Consider the following 18,284-nt stretch of genomic DNA (forward strand, 5'->3'; position numbering starts at 1 on the left):
AGCTTCAGTCTATCTGACACCTTCTTCTGGTCTCCAAGGGCATGTACAGTACACACACACACACACACACACACACACACACACACACACACACTTAAAATTCTGTACAAATAAAATCTTTTTTTTTTTTTTTTTAGTGTCTTAGTTTGGGTTTTTATTGCTATGAAGAGACACTGTGACCATGGCAACTCATAAAGAAAACATTTAATTGTGGTGGCTCTCTTACAGTTCAGAGGTTCAGTCCATCATGGCAGAGGGCAGAGGTGGTGCTGGACCTGAGACTGCTACATCTTGCTGGCAAATAAAATCTTTTTAAAAAGAGTATCTCATCTACGAACACCTTTAACATTTTACAAGAAAAAGTGACAAACAGTTCAAATTTAAAGTTGACTAACCTAAAACTCCATTCCCAGTCCTTCCCTCTGTTCCCAACCTTCTACTTGTTAAAGGATGGAAATGCTAAAAGTTTTCTTTCTGCCTCCCCTGTGTCCTGAGGTGGGCATGCAAATCTGTTCTTGCAGAGGCAGAGGCAAATGTCTATTGTGACATTAGCTTACCACACCTGATAGAGGAACAGCGTGGTTGGTGTTTCCTCTCTCCCCCCCCACCCCTACTTCTCTATGTCTTAAATATATGCAGGCTGTCTGCCACCCTGGTAGCATGTGGTGACCATGCATCCAGAAGTATGAGACTTTATAATATCCTTATTTTATATTATTTATATATTATATATTGCATAACATATTATCTATTATTATGCTGTATATAATATAATATACTATGTATTATATGTTATATAATACTAATATATTATAATATATTATATTAACAATATATGTGTTATAATATATATTATCTATAATATTAAATGTTATTATATTACATATAATAATAAATAACATAGTACATTATTGCTCATATCCTTATTCTAATGTCCTATATCTTCTAATATCCTTTTGTTAGAAAGGAGATATAGAAAATGCCAGGGGAGTTTTGGCATGATTAAGCAAGAGAGATAACCTCTTGTCACCTCTTCAAATTATATTAAACAAACCTGCACATTTAATCTGCTGCCGGTCTGACTTTTCTGTACACTTACAGTCAAGAAAACATCCTAATGGAAGACGTGCTGGATTTTTCAGTCCGAGAGCCCCATCCCCACTCTCAAGGCTATGTGAAGGTTTTTTATTTTATTTTTTGTCTATACTAGATGGAACTGTTCCATATGCAATCATCATTAAACATTTCCTTTTTTCCCATTTAAAAATAAGCTAGGGGCTGGAGGTTAGACTCATGACCAAAAATTAAAATAAGCTAGACTTTTCTACTAAGTGGAAGAGAAACCCTAGTTTGATCTTATGTAATTGATATTATGTAATTACGTATTAGTAATATATCAAAATGCATGTGCACCCAAGTTCAAGAGTCATCCTTAGGGTGATAATAGCTTTGAACCAGTTTGGAAATGAGGTGAGTCACACACCAGGAAGAAGGAAGTTTACAGCAAATCCCTTTAATTAGGGGTCTGGGTAGTTTGTGTCCATGACATGCATCAAGGCATTCGCTGTAGAAGTTAATGACATTGACTTTCATAAAATGGAAAGTGTACCCCCCTGGGGATACTTCCTGAATCTCCTACCCTCATTCTGCATCTCCAAAATAGAGTTCCTTCTCTTGACAGACACATCTGGTTTTAGTAGAAAGATGCTGAAAAGTCTTGAAAGTCTTCTCAAGCACCTCTCCTGTGGACTCCCCCTGATTTCTACACCACAGGATAGATGTACTTCTGTGGTTTCTAGTTTGTCCAGTGCACATGTGTCTCATGGTCACTTCAGAGAGCCAGATAACTTCAAGCTAATGTCACCTTGTCTGAACTAAGGTTTCATCAATTCCCCAGGAAGTCTAATTTCAAATTTGCATCCCAGTTCATTCAATAACAATTTTCTGTTTTTTTTTAAAATGGGGGTTAAATTTGAACTCAATTGACCAATTTAAAGTATACAATTTAGTGGCATCAAGTATGTCCACACTGATTTACACCTGCTAGTTTCTTAAGTTCCAAGGCATGTTCATCATCCTAACAGAAAACCCTGTACCTACTAAGCAATTGCTTGCCAGTCTCCATTCCTGAAAACCCAGGAAACCAACTGTTTTCTATCCACATAGGTTCAACATCCCTTCCGACAGCCCATGTAAATATGTGAACTTCTGCCTCAAGCTTCTTGACTTATTGCAATGGTTTTGAGGTTGCTTTATATCATAGCATGGATCAATATTTAATTTATTTTTCAAATTTCTTAAAAATAAATTTGTTTTTATTTTATGTGTGTGAGTGTTTTGCCTGCATGTATGTCTGTGCATCACATAACATGCCTGGTGCCCATGGAAGCTAGATAAGGGTGTAAGAACTCCTGGAATTGAAGTTATGATGGTTGTGAGCCACCATGTGAGTGCTGGGAACTGAACCTGGGTCCTCTGAAAGAGAAAAAAGTGCTCCAGACTGCTGTCTTAGTTAGGGTTACTATTGCTCTGATGAAACACCATAACTAAAGTGAGTTGGAGAGGAAAGGGTTTATTTGGCTTACACTTCCACATCACTGTTCATCACTGAAGGAAGTCAGGACAGGAACTCAAACAGGGCAGGAACCTGGAAGCAGGAACTGATGGAGAGGGATGCAGGGCTGCTGCTTACCGGCTTGCTCAGGCTGCTTATAGAACCCAGGGCCACCAGCCTAAGGCATGGCACCAGCCATAATGGGTTGGGCCCTCCTCCATCCATCACTAACTAAGAAAATGCCTTACAGGCAAACCAACCTTATGGGATAATTTTCTTAATTGAGGTTCTTTCCTCTCAGATGACTTTAGCTTGTGCCAAGGTGACATAAGACTATCCAGCACAACTGCTGAGCTATCCCTCACTCCCCTTTGTATAAATTTTACTTACCAATTTTCGTCCTGCACCTCTCAAGACAGTTGTAAGTTGCAGACAATTGTAAACGTAAGTTATCATGTAGGTATTGGGAGTCAAACTCTGGGTCCTCTGGAAGAGCAGTCAGTGCTCTTAACTGTTGAGCCATCTCTCCAGCCCCACTTCATTTCTTTTTTCTTCTCTTTTCTTTCTTTTTTTGTTGTTTGTTTTTGTTGTTGTTGTTGTTGTTTTTTCAAGACAGAGTTTCTCTGTGTAGCTTTGTGCCTTTCCTGGAACTCACTCTGTAGCCCAGGCTGGCCTTGAACTCACAGAGATTCGCCTGCCTCTGCCTCCCGAGTACTGAGATTAAAAGTGTGTGCCAACACCGCCTGGCTTTCATTTCCTTTTTGGCAAATAATATTCCGTTGTCTTCAAACGCTACATTTTGTTTCCCCATTTATAACATTCACTTGGGAACAGTGCTGCTATAGACATTCATGTGCAAGCATTTGTTTTCTTACCTGTTTTAAATTCTTTCAGCTGTGGTCCCAAGAGTGGAACTGTTGGATCATATAGAGTAATTTATATTGAGCTTTTTGAGGAACCACCACATTGCCTTCCACAGCAGTTGCACTATTTTACACACACACGAGCAATATACAAGGGTTCCTATTTGTTTATATACGTATGAACACCTGTTTGTTTGATAAAGAATGAGAGCCATCATCGTGAGCATAAACTGGTGTCTTAATGGGATCTTGACTTCTGCTTTCCTAGTGGTTGACGATAGTAAGCATCTTGTCATGTGCTTGCTGACCACTTAGGAATCTTCCTTAAGAAATATCTACACAGATTCTTTGCTCATTACTTAAAGTTAGGCTATTTAAAACTTTTTTTTATGAATTCTTGGGTCCAAGTCCTTTATTGGATGCAGCTTTGCAAGGATGTTATGCCTTTTTAGTTTCTTGATAATGTCTTTTGATATATAAAAGCTTCAAATTTGGAGGGAATCCAATGTATCTATTTTTTGCTCTTGTTCATACATTTGGTGCCATCTAAGAATACATTGCCAAATTCAAGGTCACGAAGGCTAATCACTGCTTTCTTCTAAGATTTTATAACATAAAATAATTTTTACGAAGTTAGCAGAACACGAAAGACTTAGAAAAGTAAACAGGGAGATGGAACAAACTGACTTAGCAGGTGAAGGAGCTTGTCCCCAAACCTGACTACCTGAGTTCAAAACCTGGGCCTCACGAGGTGTTAGAAGAACACCAGGCCCTGCAGGTGGATCTTTGTGTGCATGCATGTGTGTGTGTGTGTGTGTGTGTGTGTGTACACATGCATGCAAGCATGCACACACACATAACTATGCACACACATGTATACACTCAGAGTAAATAAAGAAATATTAGTTTTTAAAAGAAGAGTGAAAGGAATACAGTTTATGTACTGATGTTCTCTAGAGGTCACCTGACACAGAACCTTTCTGTTTCCAGTGGAGTATAATTAGAAGCTGGTCCTGGATTCGGCTTCCTAGACATCACGTTGCTCTCTTAACAGCTAATTAACAGAAATGATTAGCTGATGATCTAAGTGAGAAAGAGACAAAATAATCAGGCCAGCAAAGCGCTTGGAAGGCAGGCGGGTGGTGTAGTGACAAGTCCCACATTCCTCAGATGAAGGCTTGTAGCCACATCACCCTTTGCCGTGTCTGAAAATATTGTAATACTTTTCATATAGTTTAGATCGCACATGTGCCCCCAAAGACTCGTGTGTTGAAGGCTTGGTCCTCAGGGCAACACTGGAAGGACACTATAGAACCTATAGAGCTGGCACCTAAGGGGTTAAGTCACTGTGACCGCACCTTCACCGGAGATTGTGGGACTGTGGTCACCACTGTTCCTGTTTGCTTTGCTTCCTGTCTAAGATGTGAACGGTTTTTCTCTGTTAAATGCTACTACCACCAAGTGTCATTTTACCATAAACCCTAAAGGAGTAATGCCAACTGATTAAGGACTGGAATGTTTGAAATGAGCCAACGTAAGCCCTTTCTCCTCATAAGCTGATATATCAGATAGTTTTATAGGAACAGAAAGCTAATACATTACCACATGAACGGGTTTAGTTTCTTCTCTGTTTAAGTACATATCTTTCACTGGCAGAGTCTTTATTAGTAAGATGTAAGATAAAACTTTGAAATGAGCAGTGGTGCCCTCTCGAAATTCTATCTAATAAATGAAGCCAGGACTTGGGAATATAGAGATTTGGTTGCCTTTAGTACCTGATGAACCTACTAAGGTTTCAAAGTAATGAAAGTCTTTTGTCTAAACTGAGTCCCAGATATAATTTTCTCAGTAGAGTATCTTAGTAGGTTGAGAAATATTTTCTTTTTCACTTCTTACAAAATTGTTCCGGTTTAGTTGACACTTATCCAGTACAAAGTTAAGTCACAAATGACTACTTTGTAAGCTAGGAGGCCAAGCTCAGAATGTGTATACAACACTGGCTATTTACATCAACTTCTCTCTTGGTGGCTCAGCTACTTGAATGGAGCAATTGTTGCTGCAGCATGGTAGGAACTCAGTAGGTGTGTCTGTGTGATGAGACCAGATAGTACGGGCCATCATATGCTTTTCTCTGCCAATTTTATGACAATACTCCCATAAATATTAGTTGATTTCCACATAGAGGTTCTGTACATTGATCATTTATATATATCACTTTTCTCTTTTATAACCCAGATAAAAGTATTTTCCAAATACCCAGGAGCATCTGTCTTGTAGGAGAGCTGTAGTTACATGTCTAAAAAGATCTTGTTCTGTTAATGCAAAGCCCCCCTACTGAATAGCTACCCTTTGGGCTTGTTTCACCTTTAGCTGTCCAGAAGGTTCAATGACTCACATTAAGGCCTAGAGCTACCCAAGCAGTAGAAGGTTAATGGTACCTTATTTTCCCCTGTTTCTTTTTCTTAAAGAGCAAGGAGGTTGGTAAGATAGCTCTGTCAGAAAAGAGCTTGCCTTGTAAGCATAAGGACCCAAGTTTTATCCTTGGCGTCCATGTGGAAACAGCGTGAGCAGAGTGACACGTACTTGTAATCCCAGTGCAGGGAATACAGAGCAGGCAGACGCTCGGGCTTGCGGGCCAGCTAGCCAAGCCAAAATGGCTAGTTCCAGGCCTATGAAGATCCTGTCTTAAACCAAGGTGAACAACAGTAGAGTGACACCCGAGGTTGTATACTAGTGTGCTTGTGTGCTCACTCTCTCTTACACACACACACACACACACACACACACACACACACACACACACACACACACAATTTCTTTTTTTTAATCAAGCAAGAGCCTAAAGGAAAGCAAGTCACAAGTATGTGTTGCAGTTCTTAGCAAGGCATGTATGTATGCATCTCCAGTAATACACAGATTGATTTCAGCTGTTACACAGATCAAATGCTTTTATTGTGAAAGTCATGCACCTCTGTTAGCGGATGTTAGCAAAAGATCTATGAATAAGTAATTCATGGTATCACAAACACTTAGGATAAAGCTCATTGTGAAGGTTTTTCTTTTTTTGTTTTTGTTTTTTTGAGACAGGGTTTCTTTGTGTAACAGCTCTGGTTGTTCTAGAACTCTCTGTAGACCAAGCTGGCCTCAGACTCATAGAGATCCCCTGCCTCTGCCTCTTGAGTGCTAGGATTAAAGGCATACTCTACCACCGCCAGGCCGTGAAGGTTTTTCTTAATGCTTGAAAGGATTGCATTAAGCAGATTATGTTTGTATGAGGATGTAGTAATGACGACCAAAGTATCACCCAAAGACCAAAATTTCATAACTACTGAACTTGTTACTCATAAGTAACGGGTGTGGCAGCATTTCTGCAATGTGTTATCAGAGCTGACTTGATGCACTCACCCAATCACACCCCATTTCCAGTCTTCTACTGTATCTATGACCAGTCACAAATGCTTATCTCAGCCACCTGACGTTTGCAAGCTATCAACGTCTTCTGGGAAAATGCTTAGCATGGCAGCCTCACTGGGATGTTTTCTTCCATCTTTCCTCTTCATTTAAGTGTTTAGATTCAGCATTTATCTATAAATTACTCCCTTGTGACTCTGCCTCATCCTAAGTCTCTTATCAGAGGTCAGCCTTGCCTTCCTCCTAACATTTCTTTCTGTTCCCCTGCTCCTGAACAATATCTCTTGAAACTCCATCTGGCAATTTATTTTCCTGCCTGGCACTAAATGTACATTGTTTGTCTCACCCGCGACATTGCTAGCCACACTTCTCCCCAGTTCTTTCTGCTCCTACAACACTTCATAGGTAATCACAACAAAAAGAGTTAGATGTAATTACTGGCTATTTTTATAAAATTAAGTGCAGCTTGTCCCTGCTCTATTCTAGGTATATTCCAACCGCGTAATTGATGGTGATCTTCCTCCGTGAAAATGTCCTTCCATCTTGGGAAGCTGGATCCAACTAATACTAGCTTTCCCTCTTCCCTACCTTTGTGTGACGGGTCAGCTGTAATAGCAGGCATCTGACAATAGCTGTGAATTAGGCTAAAGTGTTTTGAGAGATGCAGTGACTTCCTCAATCGTACTGAGAAGCAGTGGCTCCATTTTGAATGAGGCTATAAATGATTGAATGTGAGTCACTGCCGTAGGTGCCATCTGAGTCTATTTTTATTAGTTTCAGTTGCAGAAGCCAAAACTTCCTTGATTTCATCCTCCAATTTTGTATCTACATCTTCTTTGGAGCTTTAATTAATTATTGCTCTATTTCATGAAACTCCTCAGCATCATATCTTAATCTGGTACCCAGCTGTAAAGTGAGTTTTGTTAACCAGACTTTAGTTGCTTAAAATATGTATTTAAAAATGATAATCTCTTCCAGTGCTCAGGAGGCAGAGGCAGGTGGGTGTCTTTGTTTGAGGCCAATCTGTTTTATATAGTAAGTTTGAGGCCAGGCAGGGCTTATATATTATAAGTACATATATATATACATATATATATATATATATATATATATATGTGTGTGTGTGTGTGTGTGTGTGTGTGTGTATTTATATGAATATCTATGTTCTTAAAACAGAGTTGGTAACTCAAGCTAGTTTCAGGGTAGTCGGACTAAATACTAAAATTCTGTCTCAAAAGACAATTAAAATGTATAATACTTCACCTTTAATAATTGCAGTTCCTTTTGATACCATGAAAGGATTCAATGAAGAAAAATCCTATTCGGGAGAATTGTGGGAAAGGCTTTCATTCTAGTTCTATTGAACCCGTGAATGACTCACACTAGAGATAAACCCTATGTACACATGTATATAGGTATGTATATATGTATATATTGGGATGCCTTCTTTCAGCCTGGTTTCCCTAAAGTAATTCACTCTGGAGTATTTTCCTGAAAACCATATGTGGGAAGACCTCAAGATTCTGTACTTTCAAAAGAGAGAGTTCACTGTTTTGAACAATTTCTAGAATAACACATGTTATTTCTCTCAGTTACTGATACAGCATCTGAAAAATATACAATTACAAGCATAATTATATCAAGATCACACATTGCCAAAACTTTAAATTTCATTTTGAGAGTTATTATCATGTACTTACAACCAATGGTATATTTTTCCTCATATAAATGTCAGGTTTTTTTGCTTATGTTATAACCTTTATTTTGATCATAATTTGTACTTTACTATTCATATCAAAGGATGTGTGAAGGCGTGTGAGTTGCCTCTTACAAGAGGTCATCAGGGCTAAAACTTTTTTCAAATAAGATGCAATGAATTTTACTAATAAGTCTATCCCTATAACATTAAAAATACTCATTTTCCAGGGGTTGTGGGCTTAAGGGCATAGAACTGCCTTCCATGTGAAGGATGAATAATTGAATATAAATTGGCTATAAGTTGTACTCAGAGGGATAGGTAGGATAAAATTTCTGGACTTATTAGAAGGCCAGAATATGACTGTGAGAGAGAACTATGGACAAAATTAAGCATAGCAGTCATCCAGGGAAACACTCGGGGAAAGTTCAGGAGCTTGGAAAACTGAGAGGAGCAATAGTAGGTTGTGAAGCTGTTGAGGGGTCAGTGGCAGCCGAGTCCCAACTATCAGTTATGGGAGACACTGACCAGAGGGGTGTCGATAAAACAAATCAAGTCAGACTTAGGATACTTAGGATAGAACACAAACATGACTGCTTAAATAGTATTTGAACATCGTGGGATGAAAACTTTCTGCAGTTGGGACTTCAGACAGTACCTAGTGTTTAAGACTGAACTTAATTACCAGCTGGCTTGGCAGTGAATTGGGAGTAACAACCTGTTAAAATTGACTTTAATAAATCAAGGAGAATCAAACTGGTTCAAGTAACTAAGACCGCATTCTGGTCACTATGGACAACTTGTACTTTGAAGCATCGTTACTACAGAACAATGTTATCCTGACACCCAAGGGATGACCTGGCTGAGATAATAGCGCCTATAAAGGCAAAGCCCTGTGGTAAGAGGAACAGGCGTCCAAATGGCAAGGGACAGAGAAACCTCCAAGTCACAGAATTACAGGAAGATTTTGGGATTTATTCTGGTAGTTTTTGTCCCAAGGTTTAAGGAGAGTTATTTGGGGGTTTGGGATATTCTTGCTACTCTTCAAATCATGTTGTGTCTAGCTTTGAAAATGAATTGATACAGGCAAGATATTTTTAATTGCTCATAGAAAACTGATGAATAAATAAAACATAAGGCAGATTGTTTATATACTTTTTTCTTTCAATGGAATTTCCCTTATATGAGCTCTTCCAAAACACATGATTAAAATAAAACTATTGTTTCATCACAATTGGTCCACTCTTCCCTGCAGGCAAAGGCTTGCATTACGTTTCAGGTTTGATGCTCAATGTTACAATTCTGACTGCTTCTGATTGAAGTCATTATTAACATCTTTTGTTTGGAATCTGATAAAACTCCAAATACTTTTCCCAGAGCCTTTTCCTTCTAGAAACCAAGTTTAGGAAAAATAAGATTTGTTTTGTTCTATTTTTGATATGGTTAGGATTTTTTTTTCTTTCTTGATTTTGAAACAAAGATGCTAATTGGCTCCAGTGATGAGTGGATGTAGTAAAAATGATTTTGGATTGTGCACAATATCTGGAGGTTTATAAAATAAAGTGATGGGTGGTAGAATACAGTTGCTAGGTGAACATAAATGACACAGTGCTATCTCAGAATGGAAAACTCTTGTCAGATGTCAATCAGAGTTGACATTTGGCTCAGAAGAAAGCTGATAAAGAGGATCTGGTAATGCTCTTCTGGCTCTTCATTCAGTACCTTGCCCCATGCACTGCTGTGGAATAATCCTCTTGTACACTGTAAAGATTTGTCACTCAAATTGGTTTAATAAAATGCTGATTGGCCAGTAGCCAGGTAGTCAGGTGTAGGTGGGACAACCAAACTAAGGATGATGGGAAGGAGATAGGTGGAGTCATGAGTCTCCTGCCAAACACAGAGGGAACAGAAGATGAATGTGCCAAGCTAATAAAGATACCACCACTTGGCAAAACATGGTAGAAATATAGATTAATTTAAGAGTTAGCTAGTAACAAGCCTGAGCTATTGGCCAAGCATTTATAATTAATTACTGCCTCTGTGCAGTAATTTGGGAAGCAGCTGCTGGGTACTTGGAAGTTGCTGGTGGGACAGAAACTTCTGCCTACATACAGTGCCCAACGTTGGGTGCCAGATGATGCATGAACCTAATTAGTGTTATCAATAAAAATCAGGAACGAGATCTGGGGTAAAAACCTGGAAGATCAGAAAAGCAAGGGAGCAGCCACAGTCACTTCCTACCTCTCCAGATCCTCATACTGAAAGGGGCAAGATCCTGTCTCCGCCCTGCCTTATCACTTCCTGTCTTCACCTCCTAAATGCTGGGATTAAAAGTGTGTGCCACTGCCACCCAGCCTCTATGTTTAATTAGTGGCTAGCTCCACCCTCTGATCTCCAGGAAAGGCTTTTGTCAGAACACAAACAAAATATCACACAACAGTGCACTGCAATGGGATTAAAAAAAATTCATGGGACAGACAAAAGAAAAAGAGATGGCTTGTGGGCTGGGGAGACGGCTCAGTGGTTAAGAGCACTGGCTGCTCTTCCAGAGGACCTAGGTTCAATTCCCAGCACCCAATTCCAGTTCCAGGGGCTCCAACACCAATGCACATAAAATAAAAATAAATTTAAAAAAAGATTGCTTGTAATATAGGTAATATGATAAGAATTTCCTAAGTGTTCATGTGGTGCTGAAACCATAGGCAGAATTGGACATTTGTACCATCTGGAGGGAGAAGGGGGGCTGGATGCCATGATGGATATGGTTTTTAGTTGAGAAGGGAACAACCATATGAAAAAATGGCCGTATTCTGTCTTGATTTCACCTTGTCTCCTCTGCAACTTCCCATCACAGTGTTAGTAACAGCTCATCTTATGTTCAAAATTGTTGGAGAGTCACATTGCTTTGGTTAGTTTTATGTCAACTTGATAAAACGATACTTATCTGAAAGGTGGGTACCTTAATTTTAAAAATGCCTCCAGGAGATTGGGCTGTAAACAGACACGCCTTTAGAGCATTTTCTTGATTTGTGATTGATGGTGTGTGTGGGGGTTCCCAGCCCATGGTGGGTGGTGCCATCCCTGAGCTGGTGGTCCTGGGTCTATAAGAAAATAGGCTGAGCAAGCCATGATGAGCAAGCAGCACCCCTCCATGGCCTCTGCATCAGCTTCTGTCTCCAGATTCCTGACCTGTTTGAGTTCCTGTCCTGACATCCTTCAGTGAAGAACAGTGATGTGGAAGTGTGAGCCAAATAAACCCTTTTCTCTCAAGTTCCTTTGGTCATGGTGTTTCATGGCAGCAACAGTAACCCTATCTAAAACACAGTGCTGCTCAAATCCCCTCGTCCTCAATGGAAAATGAGTGAGCATTCACATCTCCCTCCTTCATCCTGTGTCCCAAACACAGATACACCTATGCCTGTGGTGTTTGGGATTTACACAGTCCATGGAGATGCCCCATCTCCACCCCACTGAGATGTCCTGGCTGTTCATCTGCAAATAATCCCTGTCCTGTGGAATGGACCTGTTTAGAGACCCTGTTCTCTCCACTCTACATATTTTGAGCACCTTGTGTCTGCAACTTCTAAGGATAATAAATTCCCTATTTGTGTTTAAGTAATTTATTAAAAAATTATTCTTCATACTTGAGTGTATGGCACCTGGTCATTTGTATGTGACAAATTGGGAATTTCGTAAATATATATATGTGGATAGAAGTGTAAGCATGCTTTTAGGCAGGATGGACGAGCATAATGGATACTGCTTTTTTTTTCCTTTGAGAGAAAGTAACAACTATATATAATAACATAAAAACTAGTCACTCCTTTTTTCTGAGATAGTAGTGTCCTGTGTCATATGCTATACAGCATGAATCCTGATTGGTCTTAATAATAAAAACACAGAGCCAGATACCAGGGTAAAGGCTGAAAGGAGCCAACCACTAGAGAGATTTCTTACCTCTACTGATCCTCAGCTTGAAAGGGCCGAGCTCCTGTCTCTGCCCTGCCTTATCACTTCCTGTGTCCTCCTCCCAAGTGCTGGGATTAAAGGTGTGTGCCACCACTGCCTGGCTTCCAGCTCTGGACTCTGATATCCAGGCACAATTCATTTGTTAAAGCACAAACAAAATATCACCACAATGCTATGTTCACATAGAAATCTCATTCTACTACTCAGGTCATTCACTTTAGTAAACTTTCAAAGCTTTCCCACATTCTAAAATCATTTTTTTTCTGTTTATCACTGCTGATATGGATGGTACCTCTGCTCAGTCAAGAGGGAGCAGATGGTCACCATATAACTTTACTTGGAACTTTTGGTCTTTTCTTGATGTTCAGTATATTTTATGGCCCTGTGAATCTAGTTTCTTGATGAGTTTAAAGGTAGTTATATTTGTGTCAATTATTCTACTTTTCCTTTTTGCTAGAAAAAAAATCCCTGTTAGCTCTCTATATCTTAGGTAAGATTGGAAATAGGTTCATTTAAAAAGTGTAATTGTCGGGAGGCAGAGGCAGGCAGATCTCTGTGAGTTCGAGGCCAGCCTGGGCTACCAAGTGAGTTCCAGGAAAGGCGCAAAGCTACAAAGAGAAACCCTGTCTTGAAAAGCCAAAAAAAAAAAAGTGTAATTGTTTTGAGATAATGGCTGGATAAGCAAGCAGGTGCTTCCAAAGAAGGAATTTCAAAATGGGAGACGCAAAAGGAAGCTGGATGTCATCCTCAATACTGATTGAACTGTTTTAGGAGACACATTCAGTGGGGGAATTCAGAGTTCAATCCCTGAGCCTTTTGTAAAATGGATCGTATTGGCTTATATTGTGTCTGATAGGGATCAGATGGATGGACAAAGTAATATACTTTTGTCCAAGTCTGGCTCATTCCAATTTAGATCATATTTGCTGACCTCTGGGCCTTTATTTAAAGAGAACTGAAGGAGAGAATCATCTGACAGTGTTTTCTCCATCCTTAGGTAGCCAGCTAAAGCTGATGCACTCTGGCTGTATCATCAAAGCAAGAAATCACTACTTCTTTTATTTTTTTTCTTCAAATTCCTTTAATTATTTGAAGTTCTGCTTCTGCAAATAGCTTAAGACTAATTTAAAAAACCCAATGGTGATTCATTCATTTCCTCAGCCAGAGCCACTTTTGGCCTCAGGGGCTCAGGATGGAGCAGCATGAGGCTAATTCTGGAATCACAAGCTGCTTGAGAACTGTGAGCCTCACTGCACATCTCTTCTGGATGGGGAGCTCCCTCTGGTTAGACACAGAGGAGCAGGTGAGAGCGAGGATTTATACTTGATAGTGTTGTGAGCAAAGGCTGAGATGGTGGAGGCTGAGTGAATTAGGAGGCAATGATCTGCATTTTGGTAAAGCCCTAATGTAGATGGTTGGCCACATACTCTGGTTGACATGGTCAGTATCCACGCTCAAGAAAAAGGTAAATTACCAAACATCTGCAGTCTCCTACTAGTTTCTCAGCACTAGCAGCAGAGTATGATAATTAAGGTAATTAAGACTATGGACTCTGAGTTTAAATTCAGCTTTACCACCCGCTGGCTGCGTAACCTTGAAAAGTTATTTCTCTCTGAATTTGTTTCCTCTAATGTTATATAAGGATTAATAGTCACAGCTGACATTATCCAGTATATAGGATACATGTGGTGCATAGAATGTTTCTTGGCCTGTTTATAGACTTATCCATACACAAAGATAGGAAAAGAATAACTAATGGGATACAATGATTAGACTAACACACGTAGCTAGTGACACAGAAGTGGGGGAGAAAGATGGGGAGAGGCTTGTCTCTTGGCATTCTAAAAAGATTCTGTAGATGTAACTGTTTTAGTCAGTATGAAAACGCTGTGGGGATGTAGCACCCTTACAAACACTCATTTCAGGGAACAAAGGCCGAGGGCCACACAGCTCGTAAAGACAGAACTGGGCGATTAACCCAAGCAGTCCGTCCTTAGAGTCCACATAGTGAACTAGTGCAATATGAAGACTTCACATGCATTCATTCATTTAAATGCTACTTCGAACCCCCCTACAAAACAGGAGCTGTCACAAATAAGTTAGGTAACTCACCTAAGATTATACACAGTTCCTGTCAGCTCCAGCTGCAGATCATAGTGATGCTGTTTTTTTGCATCAACCAGGGGGACTTAAGAGAGAAATGGCATTTAAAGCATTTCACCCAGTGCAGGGCACACACTCAGGTATTATTGATACGAGATTGCTGTATCCTCTGATTGAATGTGAACTGGATTATCGACTGCAGTAAGGTGGAAAAAACAGTAACACAGCTCACTGCCTGGACCATGGCATCCTGCTCTCCTGGGTCCCAAGAAGTAGGTCCTCACCGTTGCTGGGAAAATTTCTTGTATCCTTCCTCTTCACATATGGATCCTCATGTCTAGCTGTAATTTAGCAGATGAATACATAAAGATAGAATCAGGGCATGGTGGGAGATGGAGGAAGAGAGAAAGGGCCATAGGTCCTTTGCTGTTTTATTTTTCTTTGGTGAGGTTTTAAATTTCATTCCAGGTCCACCTATCTTAGCTGAGGGTGTGCTAGGGCAGTTAAACATCACAATCCAAAAGACACTGAAGCATTTATAATAATAAATATTAGGAGATCTTTTTATATCTCATTTATTTTTACAACCCACAATTTATGTCAGCTACTTTTTGAAGTATACATATTAGTCTATGTAGTCCTCACAAGAGCCACATGAGATGAGTAATATACCTCTGCCCATCCTATAGATGTGGTAACTGAGGCCCAGAGTCCAAGATCAGTTTATTAGTAAGTGGCAGAGCTGTGATCTGAGGCCAGTTTAGCTCTAGAATCCAAGATCTTTCTTTGCCCCCTGTGTAAGATAATTTCACCATCTTTTTTTTTGTTGTTGTTTGTTTGTTTTTGTTTTTTGAAACAGGGTTTCTCTGTATAGCCTTTGTGCCTTTCCTGGAACTCACTCTGTAGCCCAGGTTGGCCTCAAACTCACAGAGATTCGCTTGCCTCTGCCTCCCGACTGCTGGGATTAAAGGCGTGCGCCACCACCGCCTGGCCCACTTTCAATCTTTATTTCTTCTTCTTTTATATCCCAACCACAATTTCCCCTCCCTCCTCTTCCCCCAGTCTCTCCCCATAACCTCCCCTCTCTCCCAGATCCACTCCTTCCCCTCTGTCTCCCCTCAGGAAAGAGCAGGCCTCCAAGGGACATCAACCAAACACAGCCATAAGATCAGGTACATACCATCATTTCAAAGCTTGATGAGGCAACACAGTAGGAAGAAAAGGGTCCCACAAGCAGACAAAAAAGTCAGAGACAGCCCCCTCACACACACACTGTCAGGAACCCCACAAGAACACCAAGCTACTCAGCCATAACATATATGCAGAAGATCTAGGTCAGACCCCTACAGGCTCCCTAATCTCTGCTGCACCCCCACGAGTCCATGATAGTTGATTGTATGGGTTATGTTCTATGTTCTTCTGGTTATCACTGACCATCTGGTTCCTCCGATCCTTCCTCCTGCTCCTCCACAGAACTCCCTGAGTTCTGCCTAATGTTTGGCTCTGGGACTTTGCATCTTTTCCCATGGTTGCTGTATGAAGTCTCTCTAGTCTCTTAGATGATGATTCTGCTAGGTTCTGGTCCCAGAACACTCTGCAGACAGGACAAGCTGTAGGTCAAAAGTTTTGTTTCTGGGTTGGTGTCCCCATCCCTCCACTTGAGGCCTTGCTTGGTTACAGAAGATGGCCAGTTCAGGCTCTGTGACCCCCATTACTAGAGTCTTTGCTAGGATTATTCTCATAGATAGAATCCAAAATCTTAATGTTCCTTTCATATTGGTATTAACTATAACACTCTGCCCACATTTCTATTTGCTTATATGCCTTACTGATGAAGGAAACAGAAGATTAAATACATAAATTTAGAGTACAAGGTAGGGTTTATTTTTCCTCTTTTTCTTTTCAGACAGGTTCTCAGCACATACTCTAGGCTGGCCTTGACTTCCCGCCCTTTTGCCTCAGCCTTCTGAGGAGTGTGGGATTGCAGCTTGAGTAGATCGCTTCATCCATTCGTTTGTTTCTTTCTTCCTCCTTTCCTCCCTTCCTTCTTTCCCTTTTCCTCCCTTTCTCCTTCCATACCTCCCTCCCTCATTTCCTCCTTTCCTCCTCTCCTCTCTCCTTTCCTCACTCCCTTCCTCCCTCCCTCCCTTTTTTCCTTCCCCTTGCTTCCTTCCATTACCTCTTGCTTTCCTCCTTCTCATTTTTTTCTTTCAATTAGAGTCTCATGTAGCCCAGGCTGGCCTCAAACTCACTATATGCATAGCCAAGACTAGCCTCAAACTCCTGGCCCTCCTGTCTCCACCTCCTAAATACTGAGATTACAAAGTTGCATCAAGATTCATGACTTGAGATTATTTTTTAAATGAACTTACTTTTGGAGCCCCCTCAGATTAAGAACACTTTCCATTGGTCTCCATTAAACCGCACTATGATATTTTGCTGACATTATTTCAATCTGTCATTAAAAGGAAGGTTGTGAGTATGCAAGCATTCTGGGCCTATTGTTCAGAAGAGAACATATGTAGAAATAGGTGTCTTGGGGCTCACAGCCAAGCCCTGTTGAACAGAAGTGTCTCCCCAGGCCTCTCACGATGCTTACTAAGGCAGACATTGTTTACATATATTAACAACCATTGTCAACTTTTTAAAAACCTCATTTGAGAGACTCAGAGACGAATGTTTCCTTATTTACTGACAAATAATATATATTGTTATATATTTATGAATAAAACATATTATAATTTGTGGTTCTTACATGTTCTTCGACCTCAGTACAGATACACAGGCTATTGTGGCTTTGGAAGGGGCATGGAAAAATTTAACATACCTTGTAAATAGCAGTAGCCAATAGTCATGGTCTGCTAATCCCATCTGCTTCTGAGGAGAAGAAGTAAGGTCTACCAGGCACTGTCAGGGGAGTCCTTGGCCTCCTGGAAGAGTTTCCTGAGGGTTTTATGTAACCAAGCATTTTGCTTATTTACTTGCTTGTGATACTGAATTGAATAGACTACGTTGTAATGGATTTTTCTTTGGGCTGCCAGCTCACAAATAATGACATGGAGACTTCCTATTAATTATGAAAGCTCAGCCCATAGCTTAGGCTTGTTCCTCACTAGCTCTTATAACTTACATGAATCCATTTATATTAATCTATGTTTTACCATGTGGCATTCCCTCTCTTCCATCTTGCACCTACTGTTTCCTCTCCATGTCTCTCCTGTGTGCCTAGATTCTCCTCCTCTTCCTTCCTCTCCCAGGAAATCCCATCTATACCTCCTGCCTATTTATTGGCCATTCAGCTTTTTATTATATGAATCACAACAAATACATCTTCACACAGTATATAAATATTCCATAACATTTCCCCCTTTTAGTCAAAATAAAAAGGAAAGGTTTTAACTCTAACATAGTTAAACTGTATACAATAAGAACAATTATCAGGTAAGAATTCCATTCACAATATCCAGTCTATTTGTATTGGGCAAATTCAGGGAGAAAGTAATATATTACTTTTAAATTGTTTTTTTTTTTTTTAAATTGTTTTTTTTTTTTTTTTTTTTTTTTTTTTTTTTTTTTTTTTTTTTTTTTTTTTTTGAGACAGGGTTTCTCTGTGTAGCTTTGCGCCTTTCCTGGAACTCACTTGGTAGTCCAGGCTGGCCTCGAACTCACAGAGATCCGCCTGGCTCTG

Source organism: Peromyscus californicus, unplaced genomic scaffold (assembly GCF_007827085.1).
Source record: "Peromyscus californicus insignis strain IS unplaced genomic scaffold, ASM782708v3 Scaffold_20__1_contigs__length_68692818, whole genome shotgun sequence".
In the NCBI taxonomy this organism is placed as follows: domain Eukaryota; kingdom Metazoa; phylum Chordata; class Mammalia; order Rodentia; family Cricetidae; genus Peromyscus; species Peromyscus californicus.